Source organism: Trachinotus anak, unplaced genomic scaffold, assembly GCF_046630095.1.
Source record: "Trachinotus anak isolate AG129_WGS33_773 ecotype Australia unplaced genomic scaffold, CSIRO_AGI_Tana_v1 ptg000033l, whole genome shotgun sequence".
NCBI lineage: Eukaryota > Metazoa > Chordata > Actinopteri > Carangiformes > Carangidae > Trachinotus > Trachinotus anak.
In genome coordinates, this window is record NW_027273884.1 from 1,258,192 (window position 1) to 1,277,546 (window position 19,355).

At 39.8% G+C, this 19,355-nt stretch overlaps 1 protein-coding gene across 1 annotated transcript in view; it reads right to left on the reverse strand.

Moving 5' to 3' along the window:
- Positions 1-19,355, reverse strand: part of lingo2b (leucine rich repeat and Ig domain containing 2b) — a 33,060-nt gene that overhangs the window by 3,761 nt on the left and 9,944 nt on the right. The window lies entirely within an intron of this gene.

A 19,355-nucleotide genomic window follows, 5' to 3' on the forward strand; every position in this document is an offset into this window, starting at 1 on the left:
ATGTCTGCTTAAACTGCCAAGTCTTTTCTCTCTTAATGAACTGTCCCTTTTCCTGGCACTGGGGATGTAATGGAATTAAACTCACAGCAGGACAAGACACAGCAAGAGAAATATCAGCTGCAGAAAAATGTGAACGTTCATCACTGTGTTAGCACAAAAGGTTGCAGGCTAACTGGAGATGTTTTATGAGGATGGAAGATGCCTTGGCTCGACGAGGAGAGATGACCCCCGTTAGAGTGCAGTGAGGCCAAATACCCGTGTGGATTTGTTGTGCCTGCATGTTTGTGACTGTATATTTCATACCACAGATAATGGTGTCTACAGTACACAAGTATACATATATGTGTGTGTCTGTAGGTGGGTTGGGGGTACCAAATGGAAATTGTGGCAAGTATTCCAACTAAAATACAAACTCAAAATTGGAAATGAAATGTGAGCTTGTGTTTGCTTCTATACGTCAGTCCACAGAGATTACAGCAGCATTTGTCAGGCACACGTATCCCCAGTAGGATGAATGGAAACAAATATATATGACTCCTTAATAAGTAACCACTGGCTCATTGTTTCATGTGGCTCTGAATACACTGAATTTCTCTATTTATCGCAAAGATGTTGTGCTTAAGCATCAATATGGATTAAGGTGTTTAATATTTAATAGTCAATAAGAAAGAAGCAAGTGATAAACACAGAAACTCTGAAAAAAATAACAGATGCATACATTTACATAATCCTCCCAACAGCTTCTATTTGCTTCACTGCTTTATTGCTCCTCTGGTTTCCATTTTGCTGCTTGTTATTGTAAATTAAGGCTTCTTTATAATCTACATACTTAGATTACTTCTGTTGCTGTAAGGACCCGGCTTTACAACAGAAATAAGTCAAATTTGATCTTGCGTTCAACCTGTTTTATTTTTAATGTTTGCACATTACTCACAGGCTGAGTCCCAGTCTGGAGTAACACTGCTGCAGCCACCTCTGTAGCAAAGGCATTGACAGCTGATGATGATAAAAGTGTTTTGTTGTGGCAGCACTTTCAGCTCTACATAACAGGATAATTGCACTTTACATGTGAAAACTCACAAATAAAATTAGGATGACTTTGTGGCTCATTAGTTTATGTTCAGAAGTTTCTTTTTACATGTTGTTCATACACTCAGTGAAATGTGGCTCCAACTCCCAGCTGCTGCTCTTGGGGAGGGGGGTGTAACGGAGAGAAGAGATAATGGCAGGGTAATGAGGGAGAGAGTTCAACTGTAAAACATTATGTTCCATGCCTCTCCACAGCTCGGGATGGCACAGCCATTGACAGAAAAAAAAAAGAAAACAGGAAAACTACCTCCTCACAGCCACAGGTTGTTGAATTGACAGATGGCGATGCAGACAGAGAAGCTGACCATAATTGCCTCATTACCAGTTGTATCTGTATTCTGCTCATGGCTATCTTTGCCTATTAGGTGTGTAAAACGTAAGACACATCTGTGAGTGGTGGAAATTTGAATGCACTATCATAAAGGCACAGAAAAATGCCAGAAATATGAAAGGCGCTTTTAAAAAGCTTTCTGACTGCTTGTCAATCACTGCAAAGCAAAATCCTGCCAAGGTAAGGAGATGATGAGCACTCAGACAGACACACACCTTACTTTGATAGTGAAGTGAGTGACATTCAGAAAATAGCCGAGGATGAGGCAGAAGGAGCCGTGGAGCACACACACACACACACACTCTCTTTTTCTCTTTCCTACAGCACTCACCCCTCCGCCCGGCTCAGCAGCTGCACTACTAGCATCTCCACATCTCTCCTCTTTTCCCTCTTCTTTCTATCGCTGCTTTATCTCTCCGTCCTCCTGTTCACACATCTTCCGCCTAACTCCTTTTCTCTCCCCAGTCCTGCAAAAGCCCCGGTCTGCTCATCAGTCCCTGCAGGCTGGGTTTTTATCGATCGCAGCGCAGACACATCAGATGCCAGGAATGTAGCCTTTAACAAAGAGCAGGCCGTTGCCACAGCAACTACAAACCCTTACTCCCATCCGCTCTGTGTAGTCTGCCAATCAAATTAATGAAAAAAAAAAGGAGGAACCAGAATAATGAGGGTGACGTTTTATCATATTCCTTTAGTCCTCGCATTGAGAGAGCACACAAATTGAAAACATTCCTGGATATTGAGTTTCATTGGTATAGCGGAGCCTAGTTTAAGGTGTTTCCAAGCTGTCATTCTGACCGCCTTGCTATTTGTCGACCTGTCTTGTTGCCCATCCATCTGGTGCTCTGGTAACTATCTCTGTCTGTCTACCTTATTATCCGTCTACAAGCCAGCTTCTGTCTTTGTGTATTTATCAGTCTGCCTTTACCCGTCAGCCTCTGTTCCTGCCTGTCTCTGTGTTTAATAATTACAGTCCAGTTGTCTGTTGCTGCAGTGGGGAACTGGTTGGGTGATCTGTTGGAGAGTTGTGTGGCACTCAACATGCAGTCGTAACATGGCCGTGCGCAGAGAAAACACTACAGCCTCCTGAGTTATTTAAGCTCATAGCAGAAAAAGCACATGATAAAAATGGGTATTGCTCTGCTGGGCTGCTTCTTTCCTTTTTCGCTCCATAGTTAAACTTTAAAAGGTAAATTAAGTTCAGCTTTTATGACAGGCCAATAATAAATCTCATTTTCTCAGCTGTAAATAGATTTTTAAAAAAAGAATATTCTGCATTTTAAAGCCTCCGAAAAAACTGACACATTTAGAGTAAATATCACAAATCAAAATCTGTCCTGATCCAGGTTTCACAAAGCAGACACTGATAAAATAAAGATGATTCCTCAAAGACTGTAAATCATGTCCTTGGATTAAAATACTATTTCGGCACTTGTGCAAGTATATAACCTTGAAAAATGATGTAGCTTTGATTCTCCTGAAGTCCAGCAGTCTGTTTGATGTCCCAATCCATATCTAGCTTACAGAGCCCACTGTCCTCCCACTGCCTTCTTTCTCTGGGCTTTCAGTTGTTTGCCTTTAAGACCTGTTTCCATGTCCTCACAATGACCTAATGATATTTGATAAAGGTCCTTTAAGTGTTTGTTTATAGGCCAGTGGTTTATAAGAATGCAAAATGATGGAGAAACAAATATCCTATTCTATTTTATTGTTGAAATAAGTAATTCAACAATGGCAAATCCCTAAACTCTAACAAGCATTTTAGCAACACTAAGTCTCATCTTCAAAAATTGGTCGGATTAAAATAAATAAGTTTAGGTCACTGCTGAAAAAAATGGTTTTGGATTCTTCTACTCAGTTATGTGTTGTCTGGCACCTGGTCAGAATTAGCCGGAGATTAGTTAGCTTGTTTTGACAAAGGCTCTGTTTTTACAGCAAAATGGAGCTAAATCTTTTCAGGCTTTCTGGCAATGACAGGTGGTGGAAGGAGTGAAAGGCAGATGGGGACAAAAATCACTTCCAACATGTTAAGCAGTAAGAACAGGAAGCTGCTAGTTCATGAGAAATTTAAGAAACACTAAGAGGCATAATTACATGAAACACTAAAAGGGTGCCAAATTTGTAGGCTACTCTGTGATCTAATTTATTTGCAGTAATTAACTAGAGTTTTACAAAAGTTTTACACTCTTGCAGATATTTAAACGATATTTTAAAACTGCACTATTTTATATAACAATGGAGAAAGTGATAACCTATATGTCAGGTGTTGGTTATAGAGACGAACCAACAGGTAATTACAGTAATTACAACAGTTCCCCCTGGTGCTAAGGAACATTTGAGTGACTTTCAGCTCATTGTTTTGGTTGTGTGTCCCACAGTTTTTACTTACCAACAACGTTTGCAGCCACAGCAGGCAGCTGTTGGTTTTTTTTTTGTTGTTTTTTTACTTTGATAAACCTAGCAACTAGCTAGTAAGCATAGTGGGGCATTTCGCAAAATAGAGCAATAAGAAGCGTGAATATTTAAGGTACATTTGTTAGGTGCACATTTTAGCATGTTAGCTTCTTTTGACCCATTGTTTTGGTTTTATGTCCCACAGTTTTTCCTTTTATATAATCATCACCTTTCATCAACATTGTTTCCAGCCACAATTTATTGCAAACAGTTTTTTAGATAAACTCACTGTATGCTACCTTCCCAGCACCAAACACATTTAGCATCTAAAGAGCGAGACCTTTAGCTGAATAGTTGGTGGGGACCAAAACAAAGTTAGAACAAGAGTGGATACTGAACTTTGTTTCTGTTAGAGGGACAGAAACACATCTTCAAATGAACATCCATGTCTATGCTCCATGCGAGATGAGTAAATAAACTGTTTGCTAACAGGTTCACAACATCAACACAATATGGTGATAATATTATAGTGCCAAAAATTATTCATGCAATTCACGGGCTTGAAGTTATCGATGGCGCTTCACTGCCATACTGTATGACTCTACCCTCTGACCTATTTGTATAGAGCTACGGCTTTCATAGCATGACCCAGGCTGACCTAGGTGGCACACATACAGTACTGTAGTGGCCATATCTACTCTCCCTTTGAGCTTGGCCATATTTTTAGAAACACTTGGAGCCAAGCGTGTCATGGGCAAGATGGAAAACATACAAGATCCCACAGAATTCTGGGTAAATGGTAATGGTGAGGGGGGTCATTGAGAAGGGCAGCCGTTTTGGGCATTTTGGGATTTGGTTCTGAATTGGATTAGAGTCACAGTGAAACTGTAGAAAATCTGACAGCCGAAAAGGAGCTGTAGGGTGATGCATGAGTCACTGTGAGTGCGAGAGCGAGAAGAGGGAAAAATATGAGAGCAGAGTATAAGATAAAGCAGAAATACATGAAGAAATGAGGAAAGCCATGCTTACGAGATTAGATAAAACCCTTGTTTGCTTGGGTTGACTGTGATTTCTAATGTGATTTTAACCAAGTAAAGTAAAGCTAGAGAAACTGATTACAGCTCTTCCAGGAGATCTCCATAATACTCAAGCGATGCTCTATGCGCATGTTGATTTTAATCTGTGGGCATATCTGTCAAGACAAGCACCATTAAATCCCTGTTCATTATCACGCCACTTTCCAAACCTGTGGCCTTTGACAGGAGCGGAGCAAATAAATTCAAGACCGAGGAGGACGTGAATTTTATTGATAGAATTGTACTCGACACTTTTATTTTACTTTGGTGTCCGTTAAATCAGTGCTATCTGCAGTGCAGCAACTTTAAGATAATGTTATTAGCAAAGTTATCATAATATGTGTGGTTAGAGGTTTGAGAGCATAGGTCATTTTTGTAGCTAGGGTGCATAATAATCTCTACTATAAATCCTCTCTCCTCTTCGCCCAGCCTTGCAAACATGAGGCTTTGAATTCATTTACATGGCTGCAATTATTTCCCACCCAGCTCCTTGGAAGGAAGCCATTATTATCTATAACATAAATCTTACAACAACCTCTGCAAAGAAGTTTAATGCACATTTTACACTTGTTTGCTCATTTAAAAAAAAGCATGTATTTCCTCTAAGTTTTAATTTGTCACTTTGGATCAGTGGAGTCATAAAAACTGTAAAGTAGTCATTCATCCTTGTTTTCCCTTGAAATATTAAACACAGGCCTGATGGTCTGGCTTCTTTCATTTCCAAAAATGGTATAGTGGCATGAATAATGGAATTATTTCACATGAGAGTTCACATGTAGGCGATGATTGCCTCAGTGTGAGCATATAACATGACATACTTTGCGTGATAATTGACCTGAAAGGACATATCATTAAACCAATCATACTTTTTGCCTCTGTGTATTTACACACAAACAAATGTGCGTGCAAATTGCATTTACAACACGCTAGCAGTGTTTTACACAGAATTTGATGCTAATGCAAAGAGGGAGCCTGTTTTGAACAGAGAATTAACAAAACATGAGGGATACATATCCTGTTCATCAAAAAAATCCCTTCTGATTTCCCTTTTTTATGTCCATACCATTATAGAAGATGTAGAGAAAAAGAAGCAGAGGAGCAACATGACCTAAGCTTTAAGACTGCTGAAATGTAAATTGTGCAAAAGCACCAGAAAGGCTTTCCTAATACTTTATACTTTCAGTGTAGTCTGAGCTCATTTTAATGATAATTCACTGTGTATTCAAAACAAATACTAACAAGCCAAATGCATTTTCTATTCTGGAAATTACGGCATGCTGCACACCCGCTGACCACCCCGCAGAGTGCAAAATGTCAGCGGAGTTTTCAGGATGCTCTTGGGATTCGGAAGTTGAACCGTGTTCTTCTTGGCTAATTAGTGCTTGTGCATTCAAACTCTGCCAATTAAACAGCTCCTTTCTGCACCACTGGCCATGTTTCCTCTGAAGCGATGCCGTGTTGAGCCATCAACAGTGTATCCTGTCTTCCACCATGTGGCTTGTTGTATGTCTGCTGTGCTGCAGGCTCACAAGGGATGTTGCTTTACCCCGCAGTCTCTGGATTTAGAAAAGTCCAGTTAATACTTAGACAGTGTTTGCTCATACTGATAGAAAGAGGGAGAGGCGGCGTGGTGCTTCCACACCACAGCCTTCAGTACTGAAACAAAGAGCATAAACACTGACACAGGCTGTGACACAGCGTCCATGCTGTGGACATGAATAATGTGAGCATTACGTTCCTCCACCAGTTGAATTATGTCACAACAGCTTGTGCCAGTATATCCTGCTGGTCACATTTTGGAATGTGAATTTAAGGCCCTTTCAGACATGCTCCTTGTGGCATAGATGTGATAGCAGTTTTACAAGATGGTCTCATGACTGAATAAATAACTTTAATATGAAGGTTATGATGGCAATCTTAGCAGATCGGACTTTGTAACATTTAGGAAACACTTTCAACACAGCAGAAGTCTGAATTGAATGCCTTCAGATTAACAGATACATATGGAGAGAAATTAAATTCATGCTATGTTTGCCTTATTAAGATCACTGTAAAATAAAATAAAATAAAATAAAATTATACCAGCAATATTGCTAAATTTCCAGCTTTGTATTTCAACCACATGCATTAAACTAAATGGTAGCAAAAGTAACACACTTAGCAGCTATGTGATGAACATAGTGGAGCACTTAGCAGCTAAAGAGCCACATACTGGAGACCAAAACTGGTCTAAAGGGACTGAATAGTCAAGTCACATCAATATTATTAATATAATAACAGCTCATAACAGAAGTTATCGCAAGGCAGTTTTCAAATAGAGGAGGTCTAGACCTTCTCTTTAGAGTATTATTTACAGAGACCCAACAATTCCCACCAAGAGCAAGCACTTAGCGATGGTGGCAAGCAAAAACTTCCTTTTAAGAGGCAGAAACCTTGGGCGGCCATCTGCCTGGACCGGTTGGGCTGGGAGAGACAGGAGAGCAGGAAAGAAAGAGAGGATACTGGACTTAGATTCATCATGTGCATCTACAGTAACTCCAGAGGACGCTAAGGTTGCTCTCCTGCCCGTGTAGATAGTAATAAAACTGTTTGCAAAGGCATCCACGATATCAAATTTACGACTTAATTAATGCAGTTGAACATCTTGTCAATTTAAGCTCAGGCTCAGTTGAACATTAGAAAGTAGAAATGTTAAACAAACTAAAAATAAATTATGTAATGCATGCGTGAGAAGAGGGGGCATTTGTCGCCTGCACTGACAATGGTCATTAATGAAGGCAAAATAATCCATCCCTGATTCAGCTTGTGAGGAAGCAGAACACTCCTCCCCCTGCATATTATTTCCAACGGACTGCTGTTCTCCGCAGTGACGACGCTCTCGCTTGTGCCAGAGGCCAAATATCATGTGAACATTGTGTTGCCCTCCGTAAATGCCTGAATTAAGCCATAACAAGCATGTATGTAAAGGACAAATATGACTGCATGAAAACATTACTCTACTTTAATAAGAGATGAAGCCTGCAATGTTATGAATCCACCATTAGGCAACAAAAAAACTTTAGGGAAGGTTAGGAGTAGTTTAAGAGTTAGTGATTTACAGTAATACATGAATAAAAGAACTTAAATTGATAAATTAATAAGACATTTAACCTGCACTTTTAAATGCAAGTCATTAATAAATGATTTTATGCTCTGCAGCCTTCTTCCACAAGCTAAAGGGCCAAAAAGTCCATTAAGGTCCTTCCTCATTAATTAATGAACTAGTTAAGTAGCCAATCTATCAGCTGCTTGCCAAGTGTTACCACTTTAAATCTCCCCCCCCCCCCCCCCCCAAACATTAACATGGACACTCTCAAATCTGCAGATAATGGCACTGGAAAATAAGCATCAATATTCATACTACATTGTACATTTATCCTTTATGGCACTTTGTATTATATCTCAGCACCGTTTTCATTGAAGGACAGTCACACAGTAATCATATCATGTGAAATGATTACTTCAAAAGCCACCATTGCTTCATTTCGATGGCTGCTTAGGTTTACAGCAAAAGGAATAATCAGATTTTCCACAGTGTGTCGACTGGCATTACGTTTCCCTACCTAGCTTGGCAAGTGTTGTGTAGAATAGCATATTTTTCTCACCCTCTCTCCCTTGTTGTTGCTCATAAACCACAGTGTTACTTGAAGGACACTCGCCATATTAAATTTCTGTCTAATTTTAGTCTCAGGAGGTAGAACTCATCCATTTTTCATGGTATATGTATACCACCACTGATTCACAGGCCCTTTTCCCCATTCACCAAAATAGGATTTGTCCGAGTATATTACACCAGATTTTTCCTGCACCCTTTCTAATAATGTTATCTTCTGCAAACAAGTTCCATGTAATGTGTTTCAAAGCAGCGTTATTTTTCAGTTCCAAGTTTCTTTCAGCAGTTTGTAGCCATCCAAGGCTTACTGCAGCTGGGGTAGGGGTCTGGATTATCTTCTGTTGAGCTTGTGTGAAATCCTAACAACCATATTAAAAACACCAAAATAGCCCACATACAAGGTTTTATCCTACACACAATGCAACACATGAGTCACAATTTAAAAAAGGCGAAGGAGCTCCTGTGGCTAACTCCAAAACTTTCAATTTCAGATGACGCCAAACCACAACGGCAGAGAGACGTCACCACTTTAAAAGGTCAAGTGTTAACTTACATCAAGTCCTTATCTCTAAAAATAAAAGGGGGAAAAAGAGCCTGCTGATGTTAGACGGTCTCTTGTCAACATTTTTATGTTTGCCACAAAACTCAGGGGAGGCATTAGTACTGTCCTAGTAGGAGCCTGTTGCATTTATATGGTGCTAGTATTGATCCCATGTATTGATTAAGGTCCATCCTTGATTTTAAGATTCAACAGATGGTTTTCAGGATTTCAGAGGAAATGAGAACAATGGAAAGATCTCTCATTTGAAAAGAGCATGGAAACTCATAAATAATGCATTTTTATTTACTTAAAGTGCAACATGAATAACAGACTACATCTCGTCACTGTGTTGTGTTTTTAAGAACTGAAGCTTTGATAAGAGTCACTTAGAACAGCTAGATTCAATTACTGAGAAAGAAAACAGGCAAGCATAAGGTCATTTTTTCATTAACTCTTACACTAAAGATGGTTTATTGAAAATAATTACATTTCAAGTCATAAGGCAACATATATTGGCACCAAGTCAACATCCAAAATAGTCATTCCTATTTTTTTTATGAATAATTTAAAAGTAATTAAATAGTATTTTACAGTAGTAGTATTTTTCACAGATAAAACAGAACACTTGCTTTCTTGTTCAGAGTTAGATGAGAAGATAAACACCACTCTCAAATGAAGCTAGAACCAGGAGGCTGTTAGCTTAGCTTAGCATAAAGACTAGGGGAAACGAGCTGAAATCTGCCTAGCTGTACCTCACAAATTGAATGAACAAACCAATAAACACCTTGTGTCTCATTTGTTTAATTATGGGAGGTTATGCAACGGACAATTTTGGCCGTTGATTTCCAGACTCTTGTCTGCAACAAGAGGCAATAAGCAGCAAAACGCTGCTCCTGGTCAGGGAATAGTTCCGGATATCACCCCACAGCCCACAAAACTACCAATTATAATTTTACACATCGGTGTTTGAACAGATGAAGTAAACAAGATATAACATGTTAATTACTGAGCCTCTGAGGTAGTACAAGCTGGATTTTCTTACCTTTTGGACAGACCCAGGCTTGCTGTTTCCACTTTTTATGCTAAGCTAAGCTAACGGTTGTTGCAGTTGTAGATTCATATTTTACAGACAGACTCAAGAGTGGTGTTCATCTTCTCATCTAACTCACAACAACAGAGGGATTAAGCTTATGTCCCAAAACTTCTGTCTATTCCTTTAATTATGTCTGTTCGTACCTGCATGCTCTGCAATCAGAGATATTTTTAGACATATTTTGTCAAAAATCTCAGGCTCAGCCCTCCCAGCTTCAGACCTCATTCGGTAAGAAAAGATGAGTCATCCCCATGAATGAGAGACCTGCAGTTAACTATGCTATTGCATGAGAGTGCTAATAATTAGGTGATTACCTCAGAAATAGTGTGTGAGGACATCTAACTCATCCCTTCAGCGCACTAGCACTGGGTCGGTTGATTTATAATATCCAAATTTAAAGATAAATAACTTCAATTGATATTTTCTGTACATTAGGAATCTGAAACCAAAGCAAGATACTCCTGTCAGCTCTATAATTGATACTAGTTTTAGAAATTGGTTGCTTCCTACTAGCTGCCAAGGGATTTGTGATTATAATGTGCTCTCACTCCCAATTTTTTTGTCTTAGGAATTACACTCCTCTCATTCCTTGGAAAGTCTCCTCCACTTACCAACTGTGTCAGCATGGGACCAGATATTTTCTCTGTATTCAGCTCCACATTTCTAGGAAGTAATTTTGCCCGCTAGCAATTATTAATAACAAGAATCTGATGAAAGCCTGAATGCTGTGTTGATCTCTGCAGCAGCTACTTTCTCAGACAGATGTTTGAACTCGTGGACGTTTGGTGCCAAAGCCGTAACATGTTCTCACTGGCTTCAGATCAGTTTGTATTTAGGCAGGGAGTGAGAGAAATAAGTTGCAACAGCATCATTTGCACTTAAGACTTCACTCAGTAACCACGTTTCTTTTAGATGAGAAAAGATGAACTAAACATTCAGTGCGTGTCGAACGAAGAAATCTATTTTGACAAGTCCACTTGAGTTAGGTTTTTAATCAGTCGTGGTAATCTCTTATTAATGATCGCGCATCACTCAAACTTGATATCATATTTGAAATTTAAGTCAGGTTTCAAGCTAAAAGAAAATCTAAATTTCAGCCAAAAATAAGTTTGAGAAACGTCTCCTGAAGGTTTTTAAATCTCACAGAAGCCTGTGATTCCCAGAGTCATGACTCCTATTCACCAAAGGAACCAAATGTCTCTCCACTCTGCTGTCAGCCAGCACATAAAAGAAGTTTCTGGCTTAGAGTCAAAAGATATTTATGAAAGCAGCAGTAAATATTGGCCATGTTAATATCAGTGTGTGCTGCAAGCATGAACCCGCTCCCAGACCCTCCTGTCATTTTCCTAGAGAGCCGTTTAGTTAGCGTCATCTCTCTTTACATCAGACCCTCAGCGAGGGATTAGGCGGTCCTCACTGGCACTGAATAACGTGGGAGGATTAGCACTTTCGCCTGTCACCAAATCATTCTGACGGATTAGCAATCTCCACTGTCACTTCCCAGAATTCACTCCCGTTCCAAAAGGAATTCAAGTCAGCGCGACAGCCAAGGTGACATTGGAGTGAGAGGGGGAAAAATGATTTTCGTCAACCCCTCCTGACAGAGGCTGCAAACCGCGCTCAGCATGGACAAAGTTAGCACGACGGACGTTTAGTGGGAGTTGATCGACAACAAGAACATCAGCAGTCAGGTGGGCGTGAATAGGAGTAAATCAGCTACGGATCAAGGGAAGACTTGTCAGTTTCACAGGTGGAAATAAGTGTTAAATGTTCAAAGTCAAAACGACGGAAAATATCTGCGTGGAAATCCAAGTTCAAGGCAAATCACAAAATCCATCCACAGTGGGGTTTTAGCGTCGTCCGACACTCTAAACTACTTCACTTCTGTGTTCTCGGCGTCTCTACTCACTCCACGAGGGCAAAGTGAGCAGCTGCCCTCGGGTCCCACACTCACTGGGGCCCAAACAACTGGTCTCGCACCGTGCTCGGTGTTACCTTAGAAGTGACAGGCTAATCCCACTATAGTACTCCCAACCACAAGTTAAAAATCCTTGTTCTCTAGCAAATAAACAAAAGCCAAATCAGTTTTATTACTTTGATGTTTTGGCAGATAATTAAATCTTTGGTCAATTGCATTTTCAGTAGAAGTTTCAGAGGTTTACATGAAATCTTTCAGAAAGCAACCACAAGCTCCTCATTGTTGCTGAACATCAAAACACACATAATGTCACAATCCTATCAGTTCATGTTATGGCCACGAGTTTTAATTGTTTCAACTTTGAGTCTGAGAAGTCATTGGTCTTAATACTACAATACCCACTATGCTATTGTCATGGAGACAATGCCAGTCAGAGGCATGAATGGGAGCAGTTGCAGTCTCAAATTTTCTTGACGTTGCAGCAGCTGGTTGAATCAGTGTAAACTAAAGCTGCACGACATGCCAAAAAGGCTGGGGCATCTCTTTAGCACCACAAGGCTTATGGTGGTAACAATGCACAACTATGTTGTAACACATTTTACTTTTAAATTGCAGCTCCTGCATTTTGAATATTGCACATGGCCTTATTGCAATTTCGATTCATTCTGCAGCTCTACTATAAACACTTGGACACCATGAATTCAAAACGCATCATATCGAACATAACACAGCCTCAGGAGTCATTTTAGATATTCCAAATATCAGATGTTATGTTTTGCATAATTTGGTGCAATGGTAAATCAGACCCCAGTGTGATGCTGATGTGAAATTGCTTAGCCAACCCACAGTTCAAAGTACAGCTCACCAACAAATTTATTCAATTTAGACTAAAATAAAACAGATAAACAGCAAAACCCCACATGTAACAAGTCTTACAAAGTAAATGTCCTGCATTTATCTTCCTAAATGAGTTAAATGAATGATTGATTATTAATATTCCTCAATCTGATCTTTTTCTGGCATAATTTTTCTAAGAGCATTGTTGCAACTTGTACTGGTCAGTAATTAGTTAATTCTCCTCCCGCAGTAAAAGCACTGACTGCAGTCGACTGTTTGTGGATTTCTAACTACAGTTGTGACAGAAGCCTGGGGCTCACTGTGACTGAGACAGAAGCTCTTCTCCTGTGATTTGTTTACGCCAGAATGCAGAGCCTCAGACTTAATGTAACAGCATCACATTAGTGTGAGTGTGAGCTTATTGGCTGCTTTCGCAAGATATTACCTGCTTTTTACACCTGCCACATAATTGGCTGCCTGCAAACCTCAGCCGGAGACTGGCAAATGTGAACCCTTTTGGGAATGGAGCTGGTTTGGACCAGTTAAATGTTCGCTAAATGCACTGAAATCCCAGGCTAACTCATATTCACATGCATGCATAAATATTCCAACACATTATGCACAGTCTGATATCCACTTGAAAGCTTTGTGACTAAATGAGAAGAAGAATTTCTACCGCTGCTCAGTGGCTAGACTTCATACTGCCTCTGCTCGCAGGACGGGTGGTTCAGATGGAAGTATTATATATTTTAACAGTGTTTCTCTCATGTAGTCACCTAAATGGCTGCTGTTGTAAAGCAGGAAGCCTGTTTGAAGACCATTCAGCTGAGAAACGGCACAGAAACATCATTTAACTCAACTCCTTTTTGGCCACGTGAAGCCCAGCATTTTCATCCCTCTGCGGACTCTGTGTATATGCAGTGGCTGAGCCCGTCCAACATTATGAATCTTACAAATTGTACCGTTCAAGAAAACCAAGCATATGCCAGAAAATCAATACAGAGAAGCTGAGGACAAAGGGGCCTCTGTAGAAAAGCCAGTGTCTTACACAGGATGGAGAACTACTGGTGGCACACATCCATTAGCACCTCATCTATTTTCTATCAATGAAGCACAGTGGAGCAGAATAAATAGTGGCAGCTGCTCCAGCTACCACAGACATTTCTAAGCAATGGATACTGCCTTTGTCTAGCATTATTTCAAATCTGGACATCAACACATCTGTAATCCAGTTTTTGTTTTTTTTCCCCCTAGGGTCCATGTTAGATCGCTCTACAGGTGATCTTAGGTGAGAAGGAGATGTGTATTGCGCCGTTTCCTTTCAACACCTTGGATTTTTTTTTTTGTCCATAACGTTAGTATTTTGCGAGATGTGGCCATATTCTAACACTAAGAGTATGCACCTTTAATTCAGATGATTACTCAGTAGTTAGGATGGAATTAGTTTAATTACATGTTTATTACCTGGATAAAATTGTCAAATATACAGTACTTACATAAATTGAACACAAAACATAATGAAAATATATTAAGGATGGTGTTCTGGATGGCAACTTTTTTCTGCATGACAATCCAAGTGAGTGTTCTTGTGTTTGTTTTTGAGCGACATCCACTTGATCACAGCAAAGAGCACTTCTATTAGAAAGCTGCACAACAGAAATGAACATTGATTGGCCCCAGGACTTTTTTTTTTTTTTTTGGGAAAACCAGACATCTAAACAACTTTGGGGGGGAAAGCGTGTAAATAACACATGAGGAGGTATTGATTTTGGAGAGCGAGTGGCTTCGCAAATTATCATCCACATGCGCCTAAGCTCAGTGATCCTGGTCCTGTCCACGCGGAGCCGCTGAGTGCACTTAGCACGTGTCTAGGCAACCTGAGTGCACCGTGCTCGCTCTCTTAATGATCTTAATGATCCCCTAAAACTGATAAATGGCTGGAAATGTTACAACCACTTAACTGCTCACACAATTAGTATTCTTACTTTTTAGAGAACAATCATCAACAAATTGCCTAATTCCCTTCAAGCTCAACAAGCCGTATCCTGTTTGGTGTGTTTGGATATAGTTTAGTAGAGGCTTTTTTTTTTTTTTTTTTTGAGAAACGGTCACCACACTATATGTTTTCTAGGCAAGGAAATTCAGCCCCACTGTTTCAGACCCAGCCAAATGCCTTTATGATCTCTGGCATCAAGTCAAAAGGCATTCTGGGAAATGAATGTGGAACTTTCTTACAATGTGAAACACTAAGAAGTTAAGGCAGTGGGTATAACAAAGAGATAAATTATGCTGCATAACAAAAGAAATTCCTTAATGCGCCTAACAACACTGCAAATGTCTGAGGGTGAAATTTAGAACAACTCTCTTGGGAGGGCTCTAACTTGAGGCAAATTTAAGTGAAGTAGCAGAATACTACTTCAGTAAAACACTCCAGACATTATTCTGCCTCTGTTGAATCCCATGCTGAGTTACTGAGCACCAAATGTCACCAAATGGAGAAGAGAAGGGGCTGTTACCCATGAAAATCCAAAGAGTTCATGAAGTTATTGGCGTCAGCATTTCATAGTTTAAACTTTGAGCTTTTTCTGTATTTACTATTACAACATTGAAGGTTTTGGATTTTCAAATTGTAGTACTCACCATATAACAGCCATTTTTTAAATACTATTTATGTCTGACCGTTATTCTGCTGTGGTCATGAAATGTATTTGCACTAATCATTTGCTTCTCTCTATAGTAGTTTGCAATATCAGCGGTGGAGTCTGCAGGACTGTGCTGGATCCGTGCAGCATGGACGCGCACAAGGGATTCACAGGAAATGAGGCATGCATGTGCATCACGAAACTTGGAAGGAATGCACACATTGCATGAAGTCTTTGCATATACACACACGTCTTGCAATAGTCCGAAAGAGCAGAACAGAGAGGCTTTTTGAAGAGGAAATTTTTGCTTGTCTTCTTTATACGAGGATTTAAAAAGATGACATCAAATTTTCATCAGGAATCAGCTGGGGGAAGAAGGCAACCGTCTGAAATGCCTTTCCTTCCCCCACTGACTGATAAATGTGACATTTTGTACAGAACTCTGGTGCTTTTTATCAAGACGCTCTAAGCATTTCTATCAGTAACCAACCACAACTGAAATCATAAGGACTACAAAAGTAGAAGAACGTCTTAGCAGCACCGACCTCAGTGGTTCATTCTACAAAGACAAGAGATAAAAGGTAAAAAGAAATAACAGAAACGAGCAAGAAGATTGTTGCACTGCGCAGTCTAACTCTTCAACAGTAAAGGACCTGTATCTGTAGCAGCAGTAAATTCAATGAAGACATACCTGTAAATGAGTTCATCATTAACACCCTTTTTGCAGCCCGAGCCTGAGAAAGTTAACAGGTTTATAATGCTGTAATTACAATGTGTCAAAAATGTAAACCAATCACACATTTTCAGGCATGTTTAAACACTGAGTGCGCTTTCCCTGTGCACACTCCTCACACCTGCAATTAGCACGGTATTGACACCTTTACAACTGATACTGAATAAGATGACTGGGTTTCACCTCTCACTGCGAAAAAGACTGCTGCGTAGAGCTGTTATTCTTAGTCCCAACATCTGCATTATATCTGTCACTGCAGCACACTAAGTGTTTTAAGTGACAAGGGAGGTCACTGTATTATTTTAGGGAAAGTGACATTTGCCTGACTGACACAGCTACCACCGTGCTAGGAGTAGCACATACTGTTTATAATCTCCTTTCCTCAGAGTTTCCTGAACTATGAGCTGTGTCTGTTCGCAGGAGCACGATGCTGGCCCACTAACAGTGTGTGAAATAAGGGACCGTCTCCTTCTGCTGCGGATCCATTTCCAACACTGCTATGCTAATTAATCCCCAAAGCAGCTGACAAATACAGTGGGAAGGAGGAAGGCCTGCACATTTTGCAAGATTAGGGAAAAGCAACACAGCCAGGATGTTCTCTCGTCAAACTGTCACTGTCCCAGCAGCAGCTCTCCGCTCGCTTACCCGCTCCAATGTGTGACAGTCAGATAGCTCCAAAATATTTGCTCTGCAGAAACTTGTCTGTCTTATACCAAACACTTGCACAATTATACAGTGAAACACTTTCATTGATTCCAGTGTGTTTGCCAGCTGGCTTGCAAGAATCCTCCAGCCTTACAGCAAATGCTCTTATTTTGGCAAACGAGCGCAAACATAAAATTACTTAAAATTCGCAGGGCCTGCATTAATGCTGCCTTCAGCAAGATCCGTATGTATAAACCCAGCCATCTCGCCAGCGTAAATCTGTGTGTGGGTGGGGTTGCAACATCCCATTTGTAAAGCTCAGGTTCTTCGTATCTGCTCTCAAATTTTGTTGGTGTTTACAGATATCAGATTTGCCCAGAAATGAATATTTTATTTAGATATTAATTTGATTTTCGTTTTTCCGTCCGTGTCAAATGGTTTTCACATCGGGTGAGATAAGAAGTATTTTCAGATCAGCCAATTCACCTCTCTACCATGAGAACTTTTTTGCTTTAGTTTTGCAAGTCAGATCATTTTAGTTTTGATCTTTAGTTTTGATTTTGCTGTGGGAAATATACTGAGCAAGAATTGAAACGCAACCCTTTTGTTTTCACTCCTATTTTTCCTCAGTTGAAATAAAAGATAAGACTTATTTCTACACAGTGAGGGTTTATTTCACTTAAACTTTCTTCACAAATGTGTTTAAATCAGTGTCAGTGAGCATTTCTCCCTTGTCAAGACAATCCATCCACATGACAGATGTGGCGTATCCAGATGTTGATTACACAGCATGATTATTGTACAGGTATATCTTGGGCTTGTCACAATAAAAGGCCACTTTAAAATGTGCAGTTTTATAACAATTCCACAGATGTTGCACGTTTTGAGGTGGTGTGCATTTGGCACGTTGGAGATACACCACAGCTGTTGCCCATGAAATGATTGGTCATTTCACTTCCATAAGCTGCCTCCAAAGTCATTTGTGAGTGTGGCAGTACCTCCAACCAGCCTCTCGCTCAGCAGACACGTCACCCATTGACCCATCCAGGTCTGGGATGTTTTGACTCTGCTCATTCACTCTCAATAATCAACATCTGGATACGCCACATCTGTCATGTGGATAGATTATCTTGACAAAAGGAGAAATGCTCACTAACACGGATTTAAACACATTTATGAAGAAAGTCTAAGTGAAATACACCCTGTGTGTGTAAAAATGGTTTTATCTTTAATTTCAGCTGAGGAAAAATGGGAGTAAAAACAAAAGGGTTGCATTTCAATTTTTGCTCAGTATATTTCCCACAGGAACACCAAACTAAAGATCAAAACTAAAACTGACTTGCAAAACCGAAGCAAGAAAGTTCTCATGGTATAGAGGGGAATTAAATTATCTGAACTGTTAATACAGTTTTTTTTCTTTTCAAATCCACTGTGTGTAGAAAAAAAAGGAAAAACTGACATCTTTTATTTCAACTCATGAAAAATGACAGTAAAACCAAAAGTGGTGCTTTTCAATTTTTTGTTCAGTACATTTTTAAATCCAATAGGTGTGTTTCAATTATGCTGCATGATAGCAAGTCACTTTCAAGGATATATGTGAGTGGTGTTCTGTATTTTTGATTACTGCCACTGAGAAGAGGACATTACCATTGTAAAAATCAGCCAAGCTCGGAAACTAACTTCAGGAAAAAAAATGGTGTCTCTGTACAACAGTTTGGCATAATGATAAATGGGCAACCGGATCCTAGCCCACAGCTGGTGGAGCGAGCAAGCATATAAAAGTTGATCCACAAGTGAGACAATTAAGTTCACTCCTGGGTCTGAACTCTGTTTTCTCGCTGTGTTTTGATTTTTTGCAATAACACCTACATTGAACACAAGATTGATTGTGTTTTAATTGAGTCTGAAGTCCTGTGGTGACGGATCTGGCCCAGATGAAAGTTTCTCTCCCACATCCCTCACAGGCCAACAACATGTTTCACCAACTCCATTTTTTCATTTTAGTTTACCACTCCCTGAAAACCTTACCCGGCTCTTATGTCTGTGGATTATCCCGAATAACCAGAGTAAGACATTGCTTTGAGAAAAACAAATTTATGTTTAATTTTCCAAATGTCACTTTGTCAGTGGTGTGAATGCCACAAACAAAGGTAATTCTCCGTCTGTATTGGAGACAGAAATCACATATTATAAATGTCACAAGAGATTTTTTCATGTGTACTTTAGTTAAACTGAGTCTGGTGTTAAATTATGTTTTAAAAGTCAAAGAAAGTCACTGAGTTACTGCTATAAATTGATGTTATTTTGCTGCCATTACAAGCAGCTAGCAAGTTTCGTGAATAAGCCAATGAGAGGCCGCCACAAAACAGGTGTTAGCGAAGTTCACTGCTATAAAAGACAAATT